The sequence below is a fragment of the Punica granatum genome, chromosome 1 (genome assembly GCF_007655135.1).
Source record: "Punica granatum isolate Tunisia-2019 chromosome 1, ASM765513v2, whole genome shotgun sequence".
NCBI classification, from domain to species: Eukaryota; Viridiplantae; Streptophyta; class Magnoliopsida; order Myrtales; family Lythraceae; genus Punica; species Punica granatum.
Genome location: NC_045127.1, coordinates 38,043,938 through 38,062,765, shown reverse-complemented (window position 1 = coordinate 38,062,765; position 18,828 = coordinate 38,043,938). Strand labels below are relative to the sequence as shown.

General features: G+C 41.7%; 1 pseudogene; it reads right to left on the bottom strand.

Moving 5' to 3' along the window:
- Positions 1-1,468: 1,468 nt before the first annotated feature.
- On the bottom strand, positions 1,469-18,108 carry LOC116205763 (annotated as a pseudogene).
- Positions 18,109-18,828: the final 720 nt, after the last annotated feature.

Here is an 18,828-nt window from a genome sequence, read left to right as displayed (position 1 = left end):
AAAATATTTCCATTCATTTATACGTACACCGACTCCCGCCATTTTCCCCATCGCAAAACCTTCTTGAGAGAAAAGGAATGATTTTCCTGCTAGGTCGAAAACCTCCTCGAGGCGACCTAGGCAAAAGCTAGGGAACGAGTGGCACGACTTAAAATCCCGCAAATGGGAGTCGTGGCAAAAGGAGAGCATAAATCACTTTCTCGCTAGGTCGAAAACCCTCGGAGGGCGGCCTAGACAAAAGTTAGAGGAACCGAGAGGTGCAATCGAACCCAAACACGGGTAATCGTAGCAAAAGGTGAGCATTCACGAGAGAAAAGTTAATAAAAAAATACCCCGCTAGGCCATCACGCATCTTGCGACCTAGGCAAAAGTTAGGGGGGGCAATTGTCAGCTCGGCCACGAAAGAAGAGCGACACTCCTCGTGAAGCTACAATGAGTAGTGGTTCGGCGGCCTGCGACGCACGCAAACTCTCTCCGATTCTCCGAGCCCAGGACTCACATCGAAATGGGATCGAATCGTTGTATCCTTGATTTGGAGGATTCCAAAAGATTCCTCCCTTTACCTGTACATACATTTCATGGGTTATGCCCGTCCCTCCAATGGCCTTTCTGCTTCAGGGACACGGCCGCCCTCCAATGGTCACCAATATCACATCCCCGATACGTCTTTACATAGATTCCTCTTACACGTCGTAGACTCAGCGATCTCGCGCAGCTGACACCCTTTGTAGGCTTTCTTTTTTTCCTACGTACAGGAGCAATCGGGAATCCCAAAGGATGCTCCCCGCTGACGGACTCATATCTGCCTCACGCGACAGGTCGTGCTCTCGATGCGCTGGAAACCGTCGAGGGATGCACCATACTGTCAAACCACCGACGTCCAAAGAAGGGCAAGCGATGGGAGATCATTATCAGTCGCCGCGCGTAATGCGGCCCAGGCCCAAGGCCAAGCGAACCATATCACATGGCGCTTTCGGGTCCATCCCGGTTTAAAATTCCTGTTCGGGTCCATCCCGGTTTAAAATTCCTGCTCGGGTCCATCCCGGTTTAAAATTCCTGTTCGGGTCCATCCCCGTTTAAAACTCCCGTTTCGGTTCCATCCCGGTTTAAAATCCCTGTTTGGGTCCATCCCGGTTTAAATTCCTGTTTCGGGTCCGTCCCGGTTTAAATTCTTGTTCGGGTCTATCCCGGATTAAAATTCCCGTTCGGGTCCATCCCAGTTTAAAATTCCTGTTTCGGGTCCATCTCGGTTTAAATTCCTGTTTGGGTCCATCCCGGTTTGAAATTCCTGTTTCGGGTCCATCTCAGTTTAAATTCATGTTCGGGTCCATCCCGGTTTAAATTCCTGGTTCGGGTCCATCCCGGTTTAAAATTCCTGTTCGGGTCCATCCCGGTTTAAAGTAAATACCAAGTTCAGCAGCAGACTTCCGAGATAAGTAAATACCAAGTTCAGCCGCAAACTTCAGAGTCATGCATATCCACATAGTTCAGCAGCAAACTTTAGAGATAAAATACCAAATTCAGCAGCAAACTTCAGAGATAAAATACCAAATTCAGCAGCAAACTTCAGAGATAAGTATCCACATAGTTCAGTAGCAAACTTCAGAGATAAAATACCAAGTTCAGCAGCAAACTTCAGAGATAAAATACCAAGTTCAGCAACAAACTTCAGAGATAAAATACCAAGTTCAACAACAAACTTCAGAGATAAGTAAACAAAGCACAACATTTCCATTCAGGTTTCCATTCAGATGGAAACTCTTCAGACCAAGTTGCAACCGAGCTGCTTACAACAACATACTTCAGCAGAGAGAGATAGAGAGAGAAAGGGATAAGTAAAAAAAATAATGAATACGGTTACCTATTTGTTAGATATATACAATACAAGGAACGTGCTTCTCCTTCCAAAGGTTTTGAAGATGGGGAAGTTCCAATGAAGAACCTGAAAAGAACTAATCAAATTAGAAGAAGTTTGTATATGTCCACCCTCAATTTTACGAATGAAAATCTGAACTACTGAGCACCTGTTCTAAAAAATCACGGGCGACCAACAATCACGCTTCTCAGCGACCAACAATTAGGCCTCTCACCAGAAAACAACACAGCAAAACACCCCTTTGAGCCATCGAACCAACAATGAGGAAGCATTATGATCGACCAACAATCAGGCCACTCACCGGAAAACAACGCAACATAACACCCTTTGAGCCATTGAACCAACAATGACGAAGCATCACGGGCGATCAACAATTAGGCCACTCACCAGAAAACAACGCAACAGAATTGAGGACGATCACGGGCGACCAACAATCAGATTACTCACCGGAAAACAAAGCAACAACAGAACACCCTTCGAGCGATCAACAATCAAGCTTTTCAGAAAACAACAATTCGGATTCTTACCGGAAAACAACGTACCAGAACACCCGCAGCGGATGATCAAAACACTACCAACTTCTAGCTCCCGCAGAGGATGCTCACGGGCGACCAACAATCAGACTTCTTACTTGAGTATGAACCGCCAGCAACCACGATTTCAACTTCAGATCGCGGGCAAGATACTGAATTGCAGAAATCACGGGCGATTTGATGACTGTGCAAGAAATCGACACCTCAATTAGGGTTTGCTCGATTTGGGGAAATTTGGGGCGGGCAATCGAGAAGAGGAAGAGGGGCGACTAACTATGCAATTTACGGCGTGGATAAGGCGTTTTCGTCAAGGACCTGCAATGTTTCGAATGGAAGGACCAATTGGTTCAAACGTTTCGAACGGTCGGACCAATTAGTACACATAAAATCTTTCAGGGACGAACTTGCTGTGAGGTGTATGTTTCAGGGACCAAATTGTCAATTTTGTCTCCTCAAATTATGGGGGTCATGGGATGAAGACTGGCGTCTAAAGAGAGCTATTAGGATCCCTTTTTCCAAAAAATCATGTTTTTTACTTATGGGTAGGAGGCTCCACGGTGGAAATCATGATAACATTTCAGGTCCAAATTTTTTTTCATGCATCCATCATGTGCATTCACCATCTCACATTTGGTATTTTCTTGTAGATGAAAATACAGGAAGTTTTCCTCTCGCCCTTATCTTTCTAAATTACCGCAAACATTTCATGGATTTTGAATCAATGTGGCTTAAAGCGTCACCATTACTCACATGCTTGCTAAGCTAACTGTGGCCCCTTCGTGATTTTAGCCACCCTATTCCCTAAAGAAAAAGATAGTTAACTAGGATGACGGAGTCACCTCCCAAGAGGGGCATGACCAAGGAATCAGTAGGATTAGCCGATACCCTTACCGATTGGCACCATTGAAAAATTGTCAAATATTATCGTCCTGCAAAGATAAAGTCTCAAGCTGATGTCTTGGGCCGATCACAGAATAGCATATAGAGACCCTATCCACTCTCATTGAGATGAGTGGGCTAGGTACCCCTATAGACGTACTCTCTATTGGACGAACGGTATACGTCTAAAACCAACCAAGTTGATACAGATTGATTGCCAAGAAGGCATGATACCCGTCACGAGTCACGGCGATCATAGGAGGATGCATATGCCTTGGAGCTTTTGTTACCCGATTGCCATTTTAAATCCAAATCGTGTTTTCTCTCGTGTAACTAAAGAGCCATACAATGTGAATCATGATAATATTTTAAGCCACGAAAATGATTTCTCATGTATTATATTCAATATACTTATTTCTGTTTTATTTTTATTTTTTTGTCTTTTACATTAGAAGTATGCGGGAAGGAAAATAAAATCAATGAAAATCTCTTTCTCGACAAATGGAGCAAACTGTGGCTACTATGAACAACAATATGGGCCACCTTCTTGCTTTTAGATCAAGGCACAAGATGTGATCGCTGCCACCACTCCAATACAAGCACTGGTGCCTAAGCCTGCGCTAACCGTCCCTGTGACACCTTCAGCCACCTCTGTGGCATTGCCAACCATTCTGGCTCATGCTCCAACCACTACAACTCCTCCTCCTACGTTGGGTCAACTTTATTTCAACGTCCATAGCCTCCATCCGAGTAAGACGCTAGGGGTAGAAAGTGAAAAAATAAACAACCTGAGGCAATGAAGGATCCATGAAACTGCCACGAATTCCCCTGGAGAAGGAAGATCCTTGGCCCGAGCCAAACCCCTAAACGAAGAGGCAACCCCGTTAGAGACGTAGCTGCCACAACCGCAAAATTGATGAGGATAATAGGCTGAATCATGAGTGTACGGTACGCCAAGGCAAAGGAAGTGCATGAATTCCTACCATCAAAGAGCATCACAATCCTGAGGCGTCTAACCCATCGGTTAAGAAGGCAGGAAAGAATGAAGGGGCAACGTACTCAATGGAAGAGTCCAGAGAACCTGAAGGAGCCCGTCCTTTTTACATTTTGTGACTTCCCAAGTTGAAGGTATCCCTTCGACGTCTCGATCCTGCCTCTACCAGTCGTCTTTGACAATGATGCCCTGCCAGGGTTTCTCTTAGTCCAAGCTCAAAGGATATTAAAAAAAAAACAAAAAACAAGAGGGAAGATTCCTAATGCCTTCATCCAACTCAGCTTGGCTAAGCTTTTCCCAAAGGCGGTTAAAAGAGGAGAACATCCAGCCAGCAACGGCTTGCCTCCAAAAGAATTCACAAGGAAAAAAACATGGGGTTGGAACCCGAGAATGTTGAGGATGAAATCGCCTCAACATGTGAGAAGTTGATGTCTGGAGAGGGCCATCCCAAGTTAACCGAAGCCACAGAGGAGGGAGGACTTCACCAGATCTTCGGGGCAAATCTTTCTTCAAGTGCCGCGGCGGCCCATCGATGCAAGGGGCCCACATCATGAGATCAGGAACTTATATATTTCTTTCATCACATTCTCTAAAAGACTTGCAAACTTGTCTTTAGGATTTCTTTTTCCATAAATGTGCAATAAGGACTTTGAAAAAAATCAATCTTTAAAATAAGATCAATTCACCTGAAAAATCAATTCTTGAAAAATAGAGAAATAAAAAGAAATCTTTTGTAAAATTAATTTTTTTAACATAATTAATTTGTTTGGAGGAACAATTTTTGAAAAAAAAAAAGAGGACCTCAAAATTCTTTGTCACCCTTTTCAAATAAAGGTGTTCAATCAAGAAATTTTAAATGAAAAATCTCCGATGATCGATTGAAAAAATCTAGATCTGCAAAGAATTAAAATTCCAGTGTTTCAAATAACAATTTGGACTTTCAAACAAAAGATCTCGGTATCTAAATAAAGATGTATACGCATTTGTCGCCCAGTGTGGTTTTTAGGCCTCTGCCACCGACTTGAGTGTTTTATTAGTCCACGTGGCCTGGGACCCAATCGGGATTGGAGTCGCCACTATAATGTTTTATTTGGCAGGTGAGCCACCGATGTCACCTAGTGTGTCAAGATACTAACCACCTAAGGATTTAAGTTTGACTCAGTCATTCCAATAAGAGAAATGAGTCGGGAGGTTTTGTTATGAGATTAGAAACCCGCAAGCCAATAACTCGCCATTTCGGTACCCTCTTGGGCACCTAATAGTTCTAACACTTTTATTTGTTAAAGTCGAGATTATTAAATCCTAGGGTCTAGTCCAAATTCGCAAATGTACAATGAAATTAAAGAATGACTTATAGACTTCGCATGATATACGTGCTTATTTAATTATACAGTCCGACCCTCGAATAATAGGCAACACACTCGGGTCAAAAAAAGTGAAACGGGTCATATCTTCAGGCCAAAGTAAATGGGCCATACATTTTGGCCAACATATATACATGGGCCATCTATTTAGGTCAACATTCACATGACGGACCAAGTGTGCCTACAAATGGGTCTAAGGCCCAAAAAGAGGAAAATGGGCCTAGGGCCCCTAAAATAGAAAAGTCTACGTTTATTTCCTAGGACTCCTTATTTTATTCACATTTTCCTGATTTCATCAACATGGATATATTTATGTGAATTAGCCGATTAATCTCCAAAAATTCTACAAAAACTGATCTTAATCCCTCAAGGTCAATTTGAATCCCTCAAAGCCAATTTAACCTTCAATTTCGATCGACACTCACAAGGGTGATTATCCACATTAATCAAGCCTAAGACATTCAATTAGACTTGATTCCTAAGGCTAAAATCCTAGTTAAGTCAATTTCACCTAAATTAGTCTAATTACCCCTAATTAGACTCTAATTAAGCGAAATCAGACTCAATTGGACCCTAATCCACTCAGCCCTCATCATCATTCATACATTCACGAGTTCCATACATCAATTGAATCAAAAGTTACAAGGAATGGCCACAATTAGGCCTTATTACGTAAGACGAATGAATAATCAACATAATTAACATCTAATTAAGCCTGATCGACCCCTAAAATCAATAAATCGAATCCTGAATCAATTCAGCAAAAATTTTCCAACATGCTTAAGAGGTCAATTTTGAGCTAATTAAAACTAATTAAACCTAATTAAGCAAGATTACAAGCAATAGGATGCTAATTACATGCAATTAGGCTTAATCAGTAACAAATTATCAAAATGACCCAGCTAAGCCTATTTTATAGAAAATTACAGAAATTCACAAAGCCCAATTTCATACTAATTTCACCTAATTAAGCTAATTCGAGCCTAATTACTCATAGCAAAGTTCGTGGTTAAGTTGATTACATATGATTTAAGCCTAATTAGACCCAATCGACCCCAAACTAGTCCAAATCATTACACGAACATAACGCTATCATGAATAATCAATTACGATTTAACTCGATTAGTACCTAATTAGCACTTATATAAGTTAATTACTAGGTACACCTAATTATGCACAAATAAACTCAATTAGCACCAAATCGAGCTTAATTAACCTGCAATTAGTCTTTTCCCGATACAATCAAGATTAGTTAGCCAAGTTTGGTCCTAATAAAGCAAGATACTACTCAATTAATCCTAATTTAAGCTCTAGTTCACATAATTTACCAACCCAGTCATCTAACCTATACGTATTTAAGCTAATTAAGCACATAACCGCCAAGACACGAGCTAGAGAGCTCGGCCTTAGCTTCAGATAGAGGTTCAAAACCTCATCTCACCTTAATTCGGGAAATGGTTTGGACTCCCGAGCTTGGAAATAGCGGAATGGGGTTCAAGCTCTTCAAATCCTACTAAATATATATGAACTATAGGTGTTATTAGGGATTTTTGGGTTATTTGGCAGAGTTTCAGCACATGAATTGCCAGAAATCCTCTAATACTGAAAATATTCCCCTACTTATAAGCATAGGGGAGTCGAGGGTTGTTTTGCAATTACCGACCATTCAGGGATGAAAATGCAATTGAATTTTAGAAATTTGAGAGTTTCGAACGAGTCCAGCTGTCTGAACTTGTCCGTTGGAACAGTTGGCCCGTAGGCGCGGTTACCAACCACGCGAAACGGTTAGTACCCACTCCTCCGTATGGGGACGTGGGAGCAAACCGCACCTTTGTCCTAAATATCCACCTCGGTGGCAACTGACTTGAATCAGTTGAACTGAACTGGTTCGATTAGGCGAAAATAGCATATATGCCATCAAACTTTCAAAAAAATTACATTTTCACCCTTTTGGGATTTTAAAGCATGTTTAAGCGGAGAAAAATTATTAGAAATTATCCTCGACTTTAGAAAATATTTTTTTAACTAGGAACCACCCCGACATGAATATTTTCATTGCATGAGAATAATGATTTATCCGTCTCGAACCATTGTCCTGTTGGATAAAATATATGAATCAAAGGGTTTTAATTACGGAAAAATTATTGTGCCTTTTTACATGAAAAATACGATAAATTGGGTTTAAAACAAGGTCTCCGGAGAGCAAGCATCACAATTCGAAATCCGTACAAATTCAGTACAAATTTTGAAAATAGGCACGAATAGTCGAAATTAAGTACTCAGCACTCGGGGACTTATCTACTTATTCTCGACAGTCCGTCTTTTTATGGGCGATTCTAAAGTGTTTGGTTAGTTCTCTGATTCGATATGCTCCCAGAATGATAATCCCAGCCTGAGCCGGAACGAGGTTGTACGGACCCGAATGTGGACTCTCGTCGGGGCCCGCATGTGTGCTTTTGGATCGCGCGGCTTGGGAATGTCCACCTTCCTGGGGATGTGTGACAAACATGCGTGAGAAGGAGTCACCACTTATTATTTTTACGATCCGAAAGTTGAGGGCCGATAAGTTACCCGGGTCTAGGGGTATGAAACACCTAGTTTTGCTAAAGCATTGATCTGTGCGAAACCGAAAAGTCCGAGTTCGGGGGTTCATGTTACGTGCGGGCCTATATCCCGCACGCTCTTTCAGTACTCTAGTTTGCTAGGCTTGCAATTTTGTTTCATTTACCGCATGAATTAAGCTATGCTCGGCTTACACGTTCTGACACCGGAAATTCGGGGAATTAAACGATGTCGGTTGGGAAGCCGAGAGAGAAGTAGACCTGTATGTCGGGGAATCGGTTCACAATCTTGCGTGACCGTTCATCAAACTATGATATTTGAATTCCTGCGTGAACCGGAACCGCGAAATCTTAGGATTACTCTTGTCTGGGCAAGCATTGGGCCGATTCGATTAATTCGACTCTCGGACCGTTCGCTCACTGACTGGGATTCTTACAGAATGAATGTTCAAAGTAAAATGTTCTGACAATACTCTCGAACAATAAATACAAATTACAAAGGGTTGAATCCCAGTTAGTTAACGTTCGGTTATTATTCCGCTTAGACTCGCCGTGAGTTCAGGGAAAAACCGAAAACTGAAATTCAAATGCGCTCTCAGTGAATAGGGCATTAGACCCTGTGATCGATGATCATGCCGTTGAACCCTAAGTGCAATGCGTCCTATGGGTCGGGCTCGACTCGCATGGACAAACAAGAGCGGAAAGATAACAAACAGCATGCAGATTGCAGACAATGTGTTTATTATTGCCGAGTGTACGTGGATTAACAGATTATTAACTCAGGGGTATTTTTGTAAGCAATGTCATATGTTAAAAAGACAAACGTGTGTAAAACATTTTGCATTCGGGTTTGTTTTGAGAACTTGACAAATAAAGTCAAATCTCATGTGTGTGGATTGCTTTTACAGTTGTTCTGTATTGTGACACTGAAATTCACTGAATTAGTCAAACTCGTGTTTTGACTCTAAGTTTGGAACCTAGAGTTCCCCTAACCATTTTCTAACGTTTGGTTAGGTCGAGTGAAAGGTTAATCAGCGTTTTGCATGTTTGTGACAGAGATAACCGTTCTAGTTACCTGAGTCTACGATAGGATGACAGAAACTCATCAGTGGATAAGAAAAGGCTTTGCAGATGAACCTGTACCTGAACAGGTAGCCTGTCCTTATCTTGATACTGTAGTGTTTCTGTCAAGCTAACCTTAGGGGTGTCGCTAAATTGTGAAAAGACAATTTTACCTTTTTTATTTGAAAATTGTTTTCAGAAAAGGGAAACATCGCAGTGCGAGCTACCTCAGCCTGTAGTCGGTATCGACCAATTTCCTAGATCTTCCAAGGTTGTGCTAGAACCCCGAAAAAGCCAAAGAACCGGTCGATCTAACTGGAAGTAATCTAAAAAGATCTTCTATATCTTGACCTGAGTTACCTGAAATCAGGTAAAAACTCAAGTTGAGACACACAAATCCTTTCTAGACATCCATGCTACATCGGACTACGCGTTTCGGGTTTGGAAATAGACAAGTTTTGAAAAGGGCATTAACGTCATTTGACAAATCATCGACGCGAGTTATCAGTTCATTGCCAATTCATGCAAACTTATTAGTGCCAAGTGGATTTAATTGTGCGAGTGTCCCGATTAACCCGTTTGTGGGATTACAACTTAAAATTAAATGCCGAATGCAGTAAATGTGCGGGCTATAGACAATCAGACAGATCATGAATTGATCCATTGAATAAAGTCTGAGTACCCGAAAAGCTTAATTTAATGAAATAAACTCATGACATGACGACCAAGATGGGTCTAGGAAGGTCGAGGATAATTTGGTCAAAATGACCATAATACCCTTGGAACCCAAATAGCCCCGAAAGAGTCACCGATACATGAATCCATGCATTTTTGTTTTAAAAATAATGCTTTAAAGTTGTTAGCATGTGACATTTGCGACAATGTTAAAATTGCAATTTACACAAAATCCGAGAAATGGATTTCATCGAGGTAAAGAGACCGTTCTTGACCCGAATAAGGACGAGGAACCTTCGGCTCTTCCCTCTTGGGAATAGCCGTGGGTTTCCTTGACCCATTTCGGATTTCAAGCGTTCTCTTTAATCCAATTTCGACTATTTCTCACATGGTCAAACATTAAACACGATAAATGACACGTATTTAACAAAAGCGATATCGCCATGATTTGGAAAACTCATTTAAACATACAAACATGCATAAAAACGTTATTTATGGAATAGATAAAACGAGACCGGCTCCATGGATGTGGAAAAACATAAAAATTCGGGAAACAACTCAAATCGGGGCAAGAAAACCGGTTATAACCCGAAGAACCAAAAAAGGAGCCACGGTTACCTTTTCCTCAAAGGGAACCCGTGAGCTTCCTTGGTCTTTCGGTTTAAATTGGTCTCCTCGACTTCCATTTAAACATTTTTCGACATGCTAGCATGCTAAACGATGATAAACATGCATGATATAACATGGAAGTTGCATAAAAATTAAATCTTGGAAGTAAAACATGCTTAAAACCACTTATAACTCCATAAACACAACAAAAATGTAAAAGTCCTAGCTCATCTAAGTCGGGAATGGTTATACCTAGTCCTAGGATGCGAGATGGGACTGTTAGAAGTCAGGTTGGACCGTTAGTGAGTCGGGTTTGGGCTATTTTTCGTTGAAAAGACTCGAATTGAGGCAACAGACCCGATTGGGCGCTAGCCGACCCGACTGGGCAACCAGGAGAAAACAAGCCGGTTCGGGCGACTCGGGAGGATTCTCGGAGAGTGCTCAGATGTTTCGGAAAGCCAAGAGGATGCTTAACGTCCCTGTGGTGGCTTTGGGAGGATAGAACGCGTAGATGTTTTGGAAATCAAGAGCAAAGTAAGGTCTGTAAAACAGAAACGGACCGAACTTGGTCAAAACAAACCCAACTGGAAGTCCGGAGAGAAACGGCTCTCCGAGAGGCTCCCGATGGTATTTTGATGCAAGGTCGGTGGCTCTTGACTCCTAAGAGAACCATGGAGGTGGCTGTGGTAGTCGTTTGGTTCCAGAGTTATTGGGTTGACCTGTATAGCGCTGCAAAAATCACGGAAAATAGAGAACATCTAGGAAACAGACCTGACTGGGCATTTTTCGGGTTGCACGTCATCATGGTGGCTCCCAATGGAATTTTGAGGCAAGGTCAATGACTGCTAACTCCTAACTTACCTCCGGAGGTGACTGTGGTGGTCGTTTGGCAAAAAAGGTCTCGGATCGACCCGATCTGCAAGAAAACCGCAAGATAAGACAGAAAATCTGACTCGGCTGTGCAATCGGGCTGTTTCTTCGTGCTGGGTTAAAACCAACTGTTTTTTTTTTTCTGGATTTCTCAACTCCTTGACACCCTAGGGTTGTGTGGGGAGGTATTTGATGGGTTTTGGCAACTCAAACCGATTCGGAAATGCTTGAAATCCAGGTTGCCATTTTTGACTCGAGAAGAGCAAATATCTGTTTGGTTCTGTGGGGGGCTGTTCCAATGGGTTGGAGGCTTCAAACTTAATATCTAAGCTCGGAAATGGATAGAGGGGGTAAAAAACATGTGGGATAGGAAGTTTGGTGAAGTTTGGATTTAAGCCGAGATGGTAAATACCATGATTCCCGACTTAAATCTTGAGTGTTTTATGCTTGGAGTTGGCTAAGCTTGCTGCCATGGTGGCTGCGGTTTTTGCTAGAATTTTGGGAGTGTTTGCTTGAGTGTTTGAGCTTGAAGAAGATGCAAATGTGTGTTTGCGCGCTTGAAGATGACTTGGGCTATATATATGCATGCTTAATGACTAAATTAGTGCAAGCAAAGTGTGATTAAGGGGGGATGCTTAATGGATCCGAATTTTAAGAGTGAAATTATGCATCAGTTAAATCACCGTGTTACTTCATCGATATAGCTATAATGTAAGACATTTATAATTAACAATGCTCCTTCCCTATCTCTTTCGATTCCTACCTAACTCTTTTAATGGGGCACAATGCAATTGGTATAGACATGCACTACTCAAATCACATCTACTTGCCTCATATATACATATAGGCTATTCATTTCAGATAACACATTGAAGGTACTTGGGGCAAGCATAACAAGATATAGAAATAACACTTCAAGTGGCCCCGAGGCTAACGATAGAGGAATCATAAACAATAAAGGCTAAATTTCCTCAAGCCTAGAGTCAGCTAATTTCCCTTCTCTAATCCATAGTTAATTCAAAGAGTGAAATATATGCATATATATACATATGTACACACACTTGCCTACATCTATCATCTATATATATATATATATATATAGATTTTCAGAAGGGCATAGCTATATGTATTAGAAACCTCCTAACTCAACTAAGAAATTTGCCCCCTGCCTTACAACCGAATTATTCAGCTTATATAAGTGACCAACTCATTCCAAAACAACATGAGATTAACTCCAAAAATGTCCAATTCAACCTATATCAGCTAGGAAAACTAACTAAATTCCCTTAAACTAACCTTTTAAAACTTGATCAGCTAAGATGGATGCAAGAAGAGCCACAAACTATGTACAACATAGTGAATATGAATGTTTAAATCATAGACAATCAACTTACTAATCAATACTCCAAACTTAGTCTTCTTCCTCTTCTTCTTCTCCAAGAATTTTCTCAACTCAGTTCAGTTCTCTCTCTCTCTCTCTTCTGGTTCATTTTCGTTTTCTCTCAGCTAGGGATAGAGCAAGGGAGGGTATGGCTTAAATAAGGAAGAAAGAAAAAAAAGGTGGTCAAAGATGGTCAAAGGCGGTGGGAAGAAAAGGGCTACTGAAGAGGAGGCCACTTGGCCCATTCTACACTCATCTCTATCTGACTTCTCATTTTTTCGTTTTTTTTTTTCTTTCATATAGATAAAGATCCAGCCACAAGTTGTGGTATATTATATATGTTTAAAGATCCAGCCACAAATTATGGTATATTATATACATGTATGTTATGTAACCACGCATGTGCATATGGATATGTATATGTGTGTCTATATATGTGCATTTGGTAAATACCGGTCTCACAATCTCCCCCACTAATAAAAATTTTGTCCTCGAAATTACTTACTTGATGTCGGGAAAAGATATGGATACTTAACCCTCATAGAATCCTCGGGTTCCCGAGTGGCTTCTTCTATCGAATGACTCTTCCACAACACCTTTACTAACGAAATTCTCTTGGTTCGGAGGACCTGTTCTTTCCTATCTAAGATCTCCACTGGCTCTTCCTCATATGTCAAGTCTTCATTTAGCTCCACCGGTTGATAACTCAGAACATGAGATGGGTCTGGTATATACTTACGCAACATTGACACATGAAACACGTTATGAATACGGGACAGTTCAGGGGGTAGAGCCAACCGGTATGCCACCTTCCCAATGCGCTCCAGAATCTCGTATGGTCCGATATATCTAGGACTAAGCTTTCCTTTCTTGCAAATCTCATAATGCCCTTCCATGGTGATACTTTTAAGAAAACTCGATCCCCTTGCTGGAACTCGAGGTCCTTTCTTCGTTTATCTGCATAATTCTTTTGTCGCCCTTGAGCGGTCTTTAATCTTTCCCCGATAACCTTGACCTTTTCAGCTGTTAAGTCGACTATTTCCGGTCCAGTTAATTGCCTCTCTCCAACTTCATTCCAGCACAAAGGTGTTCGACAAGCGCGGCCATAAAGCGACTCGCAAGGAGCCATTCCAATACTAGATTGGTAACTGTTATTATAGGCAAATTCTATCAGAGGAAGGTAGTCATCCCAGCTGCCTTGAAATTCTATAATACACGCTCTTAACATATCCTCCAATATTTGAATGGTCCTTTCGCTTTGCCAGTCTGATTCGGGATGAAAGGCGGTGGTCAAATTCAGCTTCATGCCCAGAGCAGTAACAAAATTATTCCAGTACTTTGAAGTAAAATAGGAACCTCTGTCTGATACTATAGATACCGGCACACCATGCAACCTCACAATCTCTTTAATGAACAATTGTGCCAACTGATCAGCACCAAATGTCGTTTTAGCTGGTAGGAAGTGAGCGGATTTAGTCAGCCTATCAACTATCACCCATATAGAATCATGCCCTCTTCGTGTTCGTGGAAGTCCCGAGACAAAATCCATGGTGATCTTCTCCCATTTCCATTCAGGTACCGGAAGAGGTTGTAATAACCCGGATGGATGTTGATGTTCTGCTTTAACCTGTTGACATACTAGACACTTAGCAACAAATTCGGCTATCTCCTTTTTCATGTTATACCACCAGTAGCTTATCTTTAAATCATAATACATCTTTGTGCTTCCGGGGTGCATTGCATATGGTGAGTTATGAGCCTGTGCAAGAATCTCTCTCATTATTTCAATGTCGTCAGGTACACAGATTCTATTCCCGAACATGAGTGTGTCATCCTCTTTCAAAAGAAATTCAAACTTCTTGCCTTCCTTCACTCTGCCTTCCTTAATCTTGTTTTTCATCTCTACCAAAAATGGATCTACTTGTTGCGCTTCTCGAATTCGATCAATTAGCATTGGCTTCACATCATAAATAGCCATCAATGTTCCAAAACTGGTCGCCTCTAGTTTAACTTCCAATGACCTAAATTCATTAATAAGTGTGTCGTGAACACTCCACATACCTGCTAATCTTGCTGATGATTTCCTACTCAATGCATCTGCCACGATATTTGCTTTCCCTGGATGATAGTTGATCGTGCAATCATAATCTTTAATTAATTCCATCCATCTCCTCTATCTTAAGTTGAGTTCTTTCTGAGTAAACAAATATTTCAAACTCTTGTGATCTGTATAAATCTCACACTTTGCTCCATATAAATAATGTCTCCAAAGTTTGAGAGCGAATACCACAGCTGCCAATTCAAGATCATGCGTCGGGTAATTCTTCTCATGATTCATTAGTTGCCGAGATGCATAAGCCACCACTCTGCCATTTTGCATTAATACGCAGCCTAAGCCTTGATGGGATGCATCACTATATATCACAAACCCCTTATCAGTGGACGGAATAACAAGCACTGGGGCAGTGGTCAGTCTCTTCTTCAACTCCTGGAAATTTTGCTCACACTCATCGGTCCATTCAAACTTCACACTCTTCCGCGTTAATCGAGTCAGGGGAGCAGCAATAAGGGAGAATCCTTCCACAAATCTTCGATAATAACCAGGTAATCCGAGGAAACTCCTCACCTCTGTTACACTTGTAGGATGATTCCAATTCAAGATAGCTTCAATCTTTGTGGGGTCCACTGATACACCATCACTTGAAATCACATGCCCGAGGAATCCCACTTGATCTAACCAAAACTCACATTTGCTAAACTTAGCATAAAGTTTTCTTTCTCTCAAAATCTGCAACACTACTCGGAGATGTTCTTCATGCTCATTCCGGTTCCTCGAGTATACCAGTATATCATTGATGAAAACCACCACAAACTGATCAAGATATGGCTGGAAGACTCTATTCATTAAATCCATAAAAGCTGCTAGAGCATTTGTTAACCCGAAAGGCATCACAAGGAATTCATAATGTCCATACCGAGTACGAAAAGCAGTCTTGGGCACATCAGAGTCCTTGATCTTCAGCTGGTGGTATCCTGATCTAAGATCGATCTTAGAGAAGACGGTAGCACCTCGGAGCTGATCAAACAAGCCATTTATCCTAGGTAAAGGATATTTATTGCGCACCGTTACCCGATTCAGCTGTCGGTAATCTATACACAATCTGAGTGAGCCATCCTTCTTCTTCACAAACAAAACTGGAGCACCCCAAGGAGACACACTAGGCTTGATAAATCCCTTTTCTAATAATTCTTGTAGCTGGACTTTCAATTCCTTGAGCTCTGACGGGGCCATATGATACGGTGCACGAGAAATGGGGGCAGTACCGGGCTCTAACTCTATAGTAAATTCAATCTCTCTATCAAGAGGAAGGCTAGGTAAGTCATCAGGAAAAACATCTGGAAACTGGCAGACCACTGGAATTTCACTAAGTTCTGGTGAGTGGGTCTCGGTACCAACTACATGTGCCAAATATCCTTCACACCCTATTTTCAAAAGTTTCGTCGCCTCAAGGGATGATATAACATTGAATGGAACACCCAACTGATCTCCATGAAACTTAAATTCAAGCTCATTCGGTATTCTAAAGATAACCTCCTTCTTGTAACACTCCACCGAAGCATGGTGAGAAGATAGCTAATCCATCCCGAGGATAACATCAAAATCCCAAATACTTAAGGGTATTAAATCTACTAACATTTCCTTATCCCCTAACTGTAGCCTACAACTGCGATACCCTTCCCCAACTACCACACTTTCCCCGGTCGGTGTAGCTATGGACATACGACTATCTAATAACTCTCGTGGTCTATCAGAATGCATGGCATATGACAATGAAATATATGAATGAGTGGACCCTAGGTCTATAAGTACATGAGCAGGTTTATTAAAGAGATTTAACGTACCCGTCACAACTGTAGGAGCAGCTTCTGCATCCCGCTTCGTTAAGGTGAATACTCTACTCTGCGTCATTGGTCTATTTGTCTGGCCTGCTGGGCTCACCATCGATCCGCCCCCTCGGCTTTGCACACTCTTATTGCTACTCATCTGCCCACGGCCTCTCACCATCGATGGCCTATTGCCCACACTAGCACTGCTAGATGCCGCAACTATAGGCTGCTTACAATTCCTTTGTACATGTCCCTTCATGTCACATCTAAAACAAGTAACCCCTTCATTCCTTAATTGTGGGCAATTGTTTCTCAAGTGATCACGACGTCCACAATGAAAACAACTCCCAAACTGCACTTGACAAGCACCGGAATGAAATCGACCACAATTCTGACAATTTTGACGCCTTGGAAGGTTAGTTCCAGCATAACTCCCGCCACTCTGACTTCTTATGCCCTTATCTTCATGAGACTATTGCGGAAACTGCTGATATGTTGATTTCCCTCTATTGAAGCCTTGCGTAAACCCGCCTCTTTTTGGGGGTCGGGAGGGACCCTCTACAATTGAGCTACTAGGTCGAGTTCTACTTTGTTCCCACTGAAGAACTTCCTCTCGTAAGTCCTCCTCAGCAATGATGGCTTTATTATACAGGTCTGAAAATAATGGGATCTCCAGAACGGAAACACGCGACCTAATATTGAGGTTCAATCCATCCAAGAATCTACTGCATTTGGAAGTTTCACTTACCAATGTCGGGGCAAAACGTGACAACTTGGTGAATTTTACTTCATATTCAGCTACGCTGAGGTCCCCTTGCTTCAAATTCAGAAATTCCTGCTCCTTGGTACGCCGAAAAGAGGCTGGAAAGTACTTGTTGTAAAATGCTTGCGAAAACTCGGCCCAAGTGATAACGTGTGAAGAGTTTGTGTCCAGTCGTCTTTGAGTAGCCTCCCACCAGTACTGAGCATCCCCTTCTAGCATAAATGTCGCAAGTGCCACACGTTAGGTGTCTGAAACCTCCATGACTGAAAAAAAATTCTTTCCATTCCAACTATCCAATTCTCCGCTTCCATAGGATCAGCATTTCCCGAAAAACTAGATGGACCATATTTTCTAAACCTTTCATACGGCGTCAATTGCTGCTCCATGTGAGATGTGAATGCACTTGGCTGTGCTGCTTGCCTCTGAAAGAAAGCCGTTTGTTGCTCGATTAACTGCGCCTGCTGCTCAACTAGACGAGTCATCGCTGCTAATGTTTGGTGGATTGGTGGATCTTGATCCCTGGGAGCCTTAGCAGCCTCTCGAGGAGCTTGAGACACTTGATCTTCTATCATAGGCTCAAGTGTGTCCTGATCGGCTAAATTCTCGGCTGTGCGGTACCTTCGTCGACCCTGCCTCGCACGTTTGGGTCCCATTGCTAATTTCCTAAGGAACACACAAGTTAATCAAGCATTTAACAAACACAATTATAAGATATATCCCGTCTTGGGGCTGCAACTAATCAAAAAGAACGGGGATCAGGCGCACTAAGTCTACAGAATCCTATAACCTAGGCTCTGATACCAAAAATGTCACGACCCAAAACATATAGCAGAGTTTCCTCTCTATTCCTTAATATCCATTGTCATTTACGCAACTCATATATGTATGATCCGTTTCCATAATTCCCAACACATTAAACCAACCCAGCAAGCTCTATACAAACATATAACTACCTAACTAATTCTGATATATGCATAAAACGCTCAAGAGAGTACTCAGTCGCAACCATCTCGCAACACAACTAAACGAAAGTTTTAGGTCGTAACATAACTATAACATTTTACAAGAACTTACTACCTATTCTATGGGTGGGCCTACTTGCCAAAAATCCTTCGCGCTGATCCCCGTTATCCAAAAGTCCTTTTGTGCGGCTAGTCTAGCTTCTAGCTCATCTGGAAAAATGTATGCAGGGGGTGAGCTGCATCTCAGTGAGTACTATATTCCAACGTAAACTGAATTAATATGTTAACATCACAATTCACCATAATTCAATCATATATCTATTTATGTACATATTCCACCAGATATAGAATCCAATACCAAGATCATACTTTCACACAACTCATATGGCAACCAAATCCAAACAACAATAA